General features: G+C 44.4%; 1 pseudogene; it reads left to right on the top strand.

Moving 5' to 3' along the window:
- Positions 1 to 462: 462 nt before the first annotated feature.
- Positions 463 to 7,241, top strand: LOC121104365 (annotated as a pseudogene).
- Positions 7,242 to 10,238: the final 2,997 nt, after the last annotated feature.

Here is a 10,238-nt window from a genome sequence, read left to right as displayed (position 1 = left end):
AGTCCAATTTTCTGAACTTGAGCTATGAGATTGAATGTGATTAATATCATAATAAATGTTTATGGGAAGAATTCTGAGCCTTTTTCTTAACATTTGATGGAGGTTGCCTTTGTGATATTGATTTTTGTAAGTTATTTTGCCATTTCTTATTTATGAAATCATGAATTACAAGGCTGGATGATATCTTAGGGTTGATGAAGTTCAACCCTCGGAGGGCTAGGAAACTGAGGTCCAGGGAGGAAGCTGAGCAAATGACTTGCTCAAGACCAGCGTCTCCCTGAGATGAGCCGAGGCTCCAGCTCACCTGTGTCCCAGCGCTCTCTCTGACGCATCACAGGGAGAAAAGGCATACTGTGTTACACGCAAGAAGCAGAATCCCTTCCTGCCGACAGAGGCACAGGACTCCTTCCACATATTGCACATTACTCTGGGAATTAATAGCTCAATTTGGTATTAAACGAAATGGCTCACGTGGCTGATCTGGTCCAAGTGAAGGATCAGCAAAATGGGGACCGGAGCTTCTCTGTATGATAATCAGGAGCAGTCCCTGAAGGAGTAAGACAAACACATTAAAAACCTTTCTGCAAAGCCAATTTTGGGCAATGGTCTGATTGCTGGATAAATCACACCAGGAAATTGAAATGAGTGGCGAGGAGGGCAGAAGCAAGGGTACATTATAGGGTAGCAAACAGTTCTCTATACCTTAGAGAAATTACTCTATCAGAAGTGGAGAGGAACCGTGCAGAATGTCCAGGGAAATAAGGAGAGACAAGGAAGAAGAAAAGAGCATATATGAGATACATAAATCAAAAGGATAAATTGATGTTAGAGGTGGTATGGAATTAAAAGGAAGTAGGAAACTGAGAGCTAAAGACAGGGCTGAAAAGGGACAGAAAATGGCACGGGAAACAAAAACCCAAAAGTACACTTACCTCTCAACAGTTCATGGGCTTGATGATTTATTCATTTGTTTTGGGGTTTTTTAGTGCCAGGTTAGACTGACAAGACCACAAAATACAGAGCTCCTGCCCTCTCTCTTTGCCAGCCTATACACAGAGAATACAAATCAGCGTGATGCTAAGTAAGGCAGGAATGGGAGATGACATTTATTTATTTAGGCTTCACTATCAATCTTTTTCCAACTTACTTACTGAGTATCTCATATGTACCAGGCACTGTACTAAGGCACCATAATGCACAAGGTGGGTGTGGTCCCTGTGCTCACTGAGCTAACCCTCTAACAGGGGGAAAGGTGATGTACCACAAAGGCACGTCAATGTGACTTAGGGGATTAGCTACTCTATAGCTTGGGTTTCAGGACTTTATTCTGCTACCTTCTATTGTACCATGGTTAAGTACAGGGATCCTGGCATGAGGCTGTTATTAATTAGCTCTTGTTAACTCGTAGTATTAAATCTTGGTTCTGCGATTGTGTGACGTTGGGAAAGTTACTTAACCTCTCTCCAGTTCTCCGGTCTTCTTGTCTATAAAGTGGTCATGAAAATAATAGACCTCCCCCACCATAAATCTAGTCAACTGATCTTTGACAATGAAGTGAAGGCAATACGATGGAGGAAAATAGTCTTTTCAACAAATGGTGCTGGACCAACTGGACATCCACTTGCAAAACAGTGACTCTAGAGACAGACCTTACATTCTTCACTAAAATAAACTCAAAATGGATGACCAGTCTGAATATAAAATGCAAAGCTATAAAGCTCCTGGCAGGTAACATAAGAGAAAACCTGCATGACCTCAGGTTTGCAGATGCCTTTTTAGATACAACACCAAAGACATGATTCATGAAAGAAATAATTGATAAGCTAGACTTCATTAAAATTAAAAACTTCTGCTCCACAAAGAAAAATAGCAAGAGAATGAGAAGACAAACCATGGGCTGAAGAAAATATTTGCAAAAAACACGTATGATAAAGGACTGTTATCCAAAATATACAAAGAACTCAAAACTCAGTAGTAAGACCACAAACAACCTGATTTAAAAAACAGGCCAAAGCCTTACCAGACATGTCACCAAAGATAGTGATATGCATATGAAAAGAAGCTCCATGGCCCATGTCGTCACGGAAATGCAAACTAAAACAATAATGAGATGCTTCTTGGGGCGCCTGGGTGGCTCAGTCGTTAAGCGTCTGCCTTTGGCTCAGGGCGTGATCCCAGCGTTCGGGGACTGAGCCCCGCATCGGGCTCCTCCGTTGGGATCCTGCTTCTTCCTCTCCCACTCCCCCTGCTTGTGTTCCCTCTCTTGCTGGCTGGCTCTCTCTCTGTCAAGTAAATAAATAAAATTGAAAAAGAATCTTTAAAAAAGGTAATAATGAAATGCTTCTAACACCCAATAGAATACCCAGAATTGGGGTGCCTGGGTGGCTCAGTCAGTTAAGGGTCTGCCTTCGGCTCAGGTCATGATCTCAGGGTCCTGGAATTGAGCCCCAAGTTGTGCTCCACGCTCAGCGAGGAGTCTGCTTCTTCCTCTCCCTCTGCCCATCCCCACCCCGGCTCGTGCTCTCTCAGTTTCTCTCTCAAATAAATAAAAAAAGTCTTAAAAAAAAGAATGGCCAGAATCCAGAACACTGACAACGCCAAACACTGGTGAGAATGTGGAGTAACAGGAGCTCCCCATTGTTGCTGGTGGGAATGCAGAATGGTACGGCCACTTTGGAAGACAGTTGGCGGTTTCTTCCAAAAGTAAACGTACTCTTACCGTATGATCCAACAATCGTGCTCCTTGATATCTGCCCAAAGGAGTTGAAGACTTACGTCCACACAAAAACCTGCACGTAGATGTTTATAGCCAGGTGTTCATTCATATTTGCCAAAACTCGAAAGAATCCAAGGTATCTTTCAGTAAGTGAATGAATAAAAAAACTGGTACATTCGAACAAGGGGATATTATTCAGTACTAAGAAGAAATGAACTCTCAAGCCATGCAAAGACAAGGAGGGATCTTGAATGCGTATCACTAAGTGAAAGAAACCGATCTGAGAAGGCTGCATACTGTATGATTCAAACTATATGACATTCTAGAAAAGGAAAAACTATGGAAAAAGTGAAAAGATCAGTGGTTTCCAGGGGTAGGGGGAGAGATGAATAGACAGAGCACAGAGGATGTGTAGGGCCGTGAAATTACTCTGTATGATATTATAATAATGGATACATGACCTTATACATTTGACTAAATTCATAAAATGTACAACACCAAGAGTGGACCCTAAAGTAAACTAGGGATTTGGGTAATTATGATGTGTCAGTATAGGCTCATCCATCGTTACAAATGTACCACTCAGGTGGGGAATGTTGATAGTGAGGGAAGCCATGCAGGTGTAGGGGTAGGGGATGTATGGGAAATCTCTGTACCTTCCCCCTCAATTTTGTTATGAACCTAAAACTGCTCTAAAAATGTCATTTTAATAATAATAATAATAGACCCCACCTCCCAGGCCTATAGAAAGGATTAATAATTTAATATATGCAAACCACTAGAATAGTGCAGTAGACAATATGTGTTGTTCAGTTGTTAATATTAACATCCCGCCAGCCTTAACAAGTTGGACTTTGTCCTCGTGTTTGGCCCTTAATGGTCTCAAGAAGGCTGCCACATCCTTAGGCATCAGATAGCATTCTGGACAGGAAGCAGGAGAAAGAAATGAAAATGGCATGCCAGCTAAATCTGGCTTTTCTTTTTCTTTTTCTTTTTTTTTTTTGTTGTTTTATTTTTTTATTTAAATTCAATTAGCCAACTTACAGTACATCGTTAGTTCCATGTAGTGTTCAATAATTTATCAGTTGTGTATAACACCCAGTGCTCATCACATCACATGCATAAATCTGGGTTTTTTTAAATATTTTTATTCATTTATTTATTTATTTGAGAGAGAGAGACAGCAGAGCGAGAGAAATAGAGAGAGCGCACGACTTGGGGGGAGGGGCAGAGGGAGAGGGAGTAACAGGCTCCGCATTGAGCAGTGAGCCAGACGCAGCGCTCGTAGCGCTCGACCCCAGACCCTGAGACCATGACCTGAGCGGAAGGGAGATGAGTAACCAACTGAGCCACCCAGGTGCCCTAAATCTGGCTTTTCAAAAATCAAGAATACAATGGCTTCTCTGACAGTCTGGCTCAGCAGAATTTGCTTTCATCTCATTGGACAGAACTGTGTCATACGCTCACATCTGGCTGGAAGGCGGTGGAGAATAAGGTTGTCCATGGATTAAAGAGATCATGCATGGGGGCTGGGGACTGGAATATGGGCATAGGATCAGCCAACCAACCGTGTCTGCTATGGCTTCTGTCCAGAGACAGCCACTGTTGACACTGGACATACGTCCCTTTTTATGTTCACTTTCCCCCTTAATTACAAGGATCAAGCTGGTCGAAATGAATTGCCCCTGCTTCTTATCCAGCCATTATCCACCTGGGTCTCATTTCCTCCGCACAAAATAAGACACCCCAAGCGATTCAATTCCAGCCATTTCAACCAACCCGACTATTTACGACACGTCTCGTATGCATGTGGAGCTATGCCCTGAGCTGCATGAGGACCTGGAAATTTAGAAGTGATGCCTAACAGCACAGATCATATCATCTCTTTCCCAAGAGGTGCCCAAAACAAAAGAATTTGAGAACGCCGTGGAAAGAAATCCGGGCTTCAGAAATGTTCGTCTGTTTAACCCAGTCAACTCGTTCCAAGATTATTCTAAATAAACAATTAGAGAGCCAGACAAAAATTACATGCAAAAAGATACTGACTGCACGCTGTTTGTAATAGCCAAAAAGGTCACGCAAGTGACTATCCAGCCGTCACAAAAATTATGCTTTGGAGGAATTTTTAATGTTATGAGAAACACTATGTTTTATGTTTTTATGTTTATATGTTTAATGTTATGAGAAACATATGGTGAGAAAATGCTTATCATATATTATTAAGTGGGGGGCAGTCTACCAATGTGCGTATACTACACGGTATAGTGGTTACGTACGGACTCCGGAGTCAGACTAGTTCCAAGCTCCTCCTTTGTAATTCACCATTTATTTATCTGTTTATTTGGGGGCACTTTACCTAACTTCTCTAAGGCTCTAAAGCCAATACAGAAAGGTAGAAGGAGGAAGGAAATGACTTTAAGGGGAAAGAAATGCCTTAGCAAGGCATCATAGAGCAAAAGCTGCTATGGGCCCAGAACGAGAAGGCTCTGCAATGGGTCCAGGAGGCCAGGCAGGCTGCTCTGACACTTGGACCGTGGGATCCAGCAGGTCCGGTGGTGCTTGAGTGTCGGTGGCAGACAGAGACGCTGTCGGGAGCCTTTGGTAGGTCCCTATGGGTAAACTGCAGCACAATCCTGCCATCCCCGTGGATAACTACTCTCCTTTTGAGAAACGGCTCGTGGCCTGCTACCTTAATACAGACAGGACACTTAACCACGGGCCATCAGGTTACCACGAGGCCCGAACTGCTTACCATGCTCTGGGTGTTATCTGACACACACAGCCATAGCGTTGGGTGTGCACAGCAGCATTCCGTCATCAGGACGCAGGCAGGCCCTGAAGACACAATTAAGTGACCTGAGGAAGTGGCCCAAATGCCCACAGTCCCTGCTCAGGCTACACCGTCTCTCTCTCCCAGCCCGCACCTGTGGCCTCCTGGGGAGTTCGCTATGATCAGCTGACAGAGGGAAAGACTCAGGCTTGGTTTATAGATGGTTTTGCACGATATAGAGGCATCCCCAGAAAGAGGACACCGGCAGCACTCCAGCCCCCTTCTGGGATGTCCCTGAAGGACAAGGAGGGAAGGAAAATCCTCTCAGTGGGCAGAACTTGGTTGTTGACTTTGCTTAGAAGGAAAAGTGGCCAGACATGTGATTTTATATCTCAGTGCATGGGCTGTGGCCAATGATTTGGCTGAATGGTCAGAAACCTGTAAGGAACATGACTGGTGACAAGGAAATTTGGGGAAGAGAGAAGTAGATCGACTTCTCCAAATGAGCAGAAACCATGAAGATATTTATGTCTCATGTAAATGCTCACCAAAGGGTGACCTCGGCAGAGGAGGATTTTAAAAATCAAGTAGATAGGTGACCCATGTTTGGGCACCAGTCAGCCTCTTTTCCCAGCCACCCTGTCATCGTCAGTGGCTCATGAACAAAGTGTCCCTGGTGGCAAGGATGGAAGTTAGGCATGGGCTCAGCAACATGGACTTCCACTCGGCGACGCCAACCTGACCACAGCCACTGCTGAGTGCCACTCGCAGAGACTAATACTCAGTCCTTAGTACGACACCGTTCCCTGGGCTGATCAGCTGGCTACCTGGTAGTAAGTTGATTTCATTGGATACCTTCCATCATGGAAGGGGCAGCATTTTGTTCTTACTGGAATAGACACATACTCTACAGACAGATTTGCCTTCCCTGCACACAATGCTTCTGCCAAAACTACCATCCGTAGACTTACAGAATTATTTATCCACTATCGTGGAATCACTTCACAGCAAAAGAAGTGGGGATTGGATCCATGCTCCTGGAATTCGTTGGCCTTGTCATGTTTTCCACCACCTGAAGGAGCTGGCTCCATATAACCGTGGAACGGCCTTTTGAAGATTCAGTTACAGCACCAGCTAGATATCATTAGTTTGGAGGGCTGGGGCAAGGTTCTCCAGAAGGCTCTGAATCAGGGTCCAATAGATGCTGTTTTTCCTATAGCCGGAATTTATACGTCCAGGCATCAAGGGATGGAAATAAAAGTAGCACTGTTCCCTATCACCCCTAGTGACCCACCAGCAAAATTTCTGCTTCCTGTTCCCACAGGCTCTTCCAAAGGGAGGAATGCATCTACCCGGAGACACAATGATTCCATTGAATTGGAAGTTAAGACAGGTACCCAGCCACTTTGGAGTCCTCATGCCTCCGAATTAACAAAGAAGGGAGTTACTGTGCTGACTTGGTGGTTGGTCCTGACTCCCAGGGGGAAATTGGATTCACTGTTCCACTATGAAGGCAAGGAAGAGAATACAGCAGATTCCCTAGAGCACCTGTTAGTATTACCACGCCCTATGGCTAAAGCCAATGGAAAACTACAACAACCTAATTCAGGCAGGACTACTAATGGTCCAGATCCTTCAAGAGCAAAGGTCTGGGTCACCTCACCAGGTAAAGAACAACTGACTGAGGTACTTGCTGAAGTCTAAGGGAATACAGAATGGATAGTAGAAGGAGGTAGTTAGAAATACTGGCTATGACCATATGGACAGGTAAACAAGGACTGTAATTGTCATGAGTATTTCCCCCTTATTTTGTAATGAATATATTTGTGTGTCTATATGTTTTCCTCCCTCTTATTCCCTTATCATGTAACATAAGATGAAATAACTTTATATCATAATAGTTAAGTTTTGTTAATTTTACATTGTAGTATTTAAGTTATGGAACGTCAAGGAGAATAGCAAACATCACTCAAGAGTAAACATCACTCATTTACCTCCTCTCCTGGGGAAGGAGTCAGTGTAGTTTTGGTTGTATGCAGGATAGTTATACCATGTTAGGTGGAATTATGACTTTGTAATTGTCTTCATTTGGAGACTAATTATGGTTTAAGGAGAGGCAGGTGGGTGCCAAGCTGACAAATTGGCAAGTTGACAAATTAACTAGTTGTGATAGTTAATTTTATGTGCCAACTTGACTGGGCCACAGAAGTGTCCAGATATTTGGTATCTGGACAAAATATTGTGGGTTTCTGTGAGAGTGTTTTGCAATGAGTTTAACATTTAAACTAATAGACTGGCTCAGTTGGTAGAGCATGCAACTCTTGTCCTTGGGATCATGAGTTCGAGCCCCACATTGGTTGTAGAGATTACAAATAGATAAACTTTAAACTGATGGACTGAATTAAGCTGATTGCCCCACATGTGGGTGAGCCTCACCCAATCAGTTGAAGGCCTGAATAGAACAAAAAGGCTCTCTCCTGAATGAAAGGGGATTCTTCCTGTCTGCCTGTCTTCAAACTGGGAAATTGTGGGGGGGGGTTCTTTTTTTTTTTTTTTTTTTTTTTTTTTTTTTTTTTCCTGCCTTTGGACTCAAACTGAACTAGTGGCTCTCCCTTGTCTCAAGCCTCCTGGCCTCTAGACTGAAACTACATCATTGGCTCTCCTGGTTCACAGGCGTTTCCTGGGTCTCCAGCTTGTCAACTGCAGATCTGGGGACTTGTTAGCCCCCATAATCGTGTGGGCCAATTCCTTATATGTATATAATACACACACACATACACACACACACCCCTCCCACATACTCTTGGTTTCATTTCTCTGGAGACCCCTGGCTAATACAGAATCCTTCCTTGCTTTTTCTAGCCACTTCCCTGCAGGGCTTGCTGAAGAGGCTCCAGGTTGATAAAATACCTCCATCTACCACCACTTGGTCACTCCTCACATAGGACTCAATGCCCATAAGAGAACTGGAGCGAGAAGAAGTCACTGGCTTTAAAGAAAATCCAGTATTTTTGGAGAGAGGATATTTCCTCTTCTAAGCATTCTTGTGAGGTTAGGGATGCTTGCAAAAAGAAGAGACTCCCCATTCCCCAGTGAAGGATCCTTGTATCCATTGACCCACTATCAAACTGTCCCCAAGAGTACTATCATGAAAGAGCTCTTAGCGAATGTTCTAGAAGCCTAGAAACAGCCTATCAATCTTTTCATCCATTTCTTCACTATGGTAAAGAAAAATGGGTGCTTGATATGTGTAGCCTTCCATCTGGGAGCCTTTGGAAACAGACTGGTACTCACTGAACAATTTCTGAAGATAGGCATCTTGATGGGATGGGTCATACCCACAGGGCTGGAAGCATCCATGGTGGAGTCAGATATGGCTGGGAAGAAACCCCACTCCATCCCACATGGTCTCTGGCCTCCGGAGGGTGCAGAAAAGGACCCTGGAAATTTCTGTGGCTTCCCTGGGTGGAGCAATACCAAGGTAAGCAATAGAGCAGAAGTCTCTGAGTAGCCCTCACCCAGTGACCACTGGGCCAAGTGATGGCTGCCCACCAAGGAAGCAGGCATCAGTGACAGAGGATAAGGCTGAACACCATCCCAAGAAAATACATACAAGGAGACTTGCAACAGACAGCACTAGCCTTAGATAGAACCTGCCAGAACTGGGGAGAAGCCAGACACTGCCCTCTTGCAGGCATTCACAGAAGAATACCTCTGCCTTCTCTAGCCTCCTCCCTGTACTACCGACACAGGAGAGCTCTGGGAAGAGGGCAGGGCAGCTTTCCCAGAGTCCTCTCTGTCCCTCCGCTCCATGCTCCTGGGGCCACAAAGAGAGTCACCTGCCTCGGGGTCAGGAATGGGGGGAACATAACTTTTAATAAAGCTTGACATTAACTGGGGTCATGAAGACATGGGGTCAGAACTAGGTCCTAAATCCTGAAACAAGACTGCTCACAACACCAAGATGACTAGAAAGTCATTAAATCTGTCCAAGATATCACCAAGGGGGCCTCCCCCAGGGGAAATGAATACAACAGACCCCAGTTGCGAGCAAGACTGGGAAAAATAAAACTTCTGCCTGGTTTTTGTACCTTCATGGGTTGAGCCCCTCAAAGAACTGATTACACACGCATGATTATCAATTTGGGCCTAGAGTCATTCTGTGAGGTGAATCATTTTTATTCCATCTCACAGATGAGAGAAGAGAGCCCCACGAGCCCTGTTAGATAGATGCCCTGTCCAAGGTCACAAAGCCGATACATAGTACCAGAAGCTAAACTAGAAGTCCTATGGTCTTCCCACTAACCACACAATCACTATTATCTTTTAATAACTGTTTACAGTGCAGCCAGACCGTATATAAGGACTTGAGTTACAGTGTCTCATATAATCCTTGCAATTCTCCTATGAGGCTGATTGTCCCACTTGCAGTTTGCATACAAGGAAACTGCCCTTTTTTTTTTTTAAGATTTTATTTATTTATTTATTTATTTATTTATTTATCAGAAAGAGAGCACAAGCAGGGGGAGAGGCAGGCAGAGGGAGAAACAGGCTCCCTGCTGAGCAAGGAGCCCAACGCGGGACTCCATCCCAGGACCCCGGGATCACAACTTGAGCCAAAGGCAGACACCTAACCGACTGAGCCACCCAGGTGCCCCTGGAAACTGCCTTTCTTGTTGCAGGTTCCCAGTGCAGCAAACTACAGAGTCGTGTGTGTGTGTGTGTGTGTGTGTGTGTGTGTGTGTGTGTGTG

This window comes from Ursus maritimus, unplaced genomic scaffold, assembly GCF_017311325.1.
Source record: "Ursus maritimus isolate PB19 unplaced genomic scaffold, ASM1731132v1 scaffold_21, whole genome shotgun sequence".
NCBI classification, from domain to species: Eukaryota; Metazoa; Chordata; class Mammalia; order Carnivora; family Ursidae; genus Ursus; species Ursus maritimus.
The sequence above is the reverse complement of the archived record's forward strand: the minus strand, read 5'-3'. Positions and strand labels throughout refer to the sequence as shown.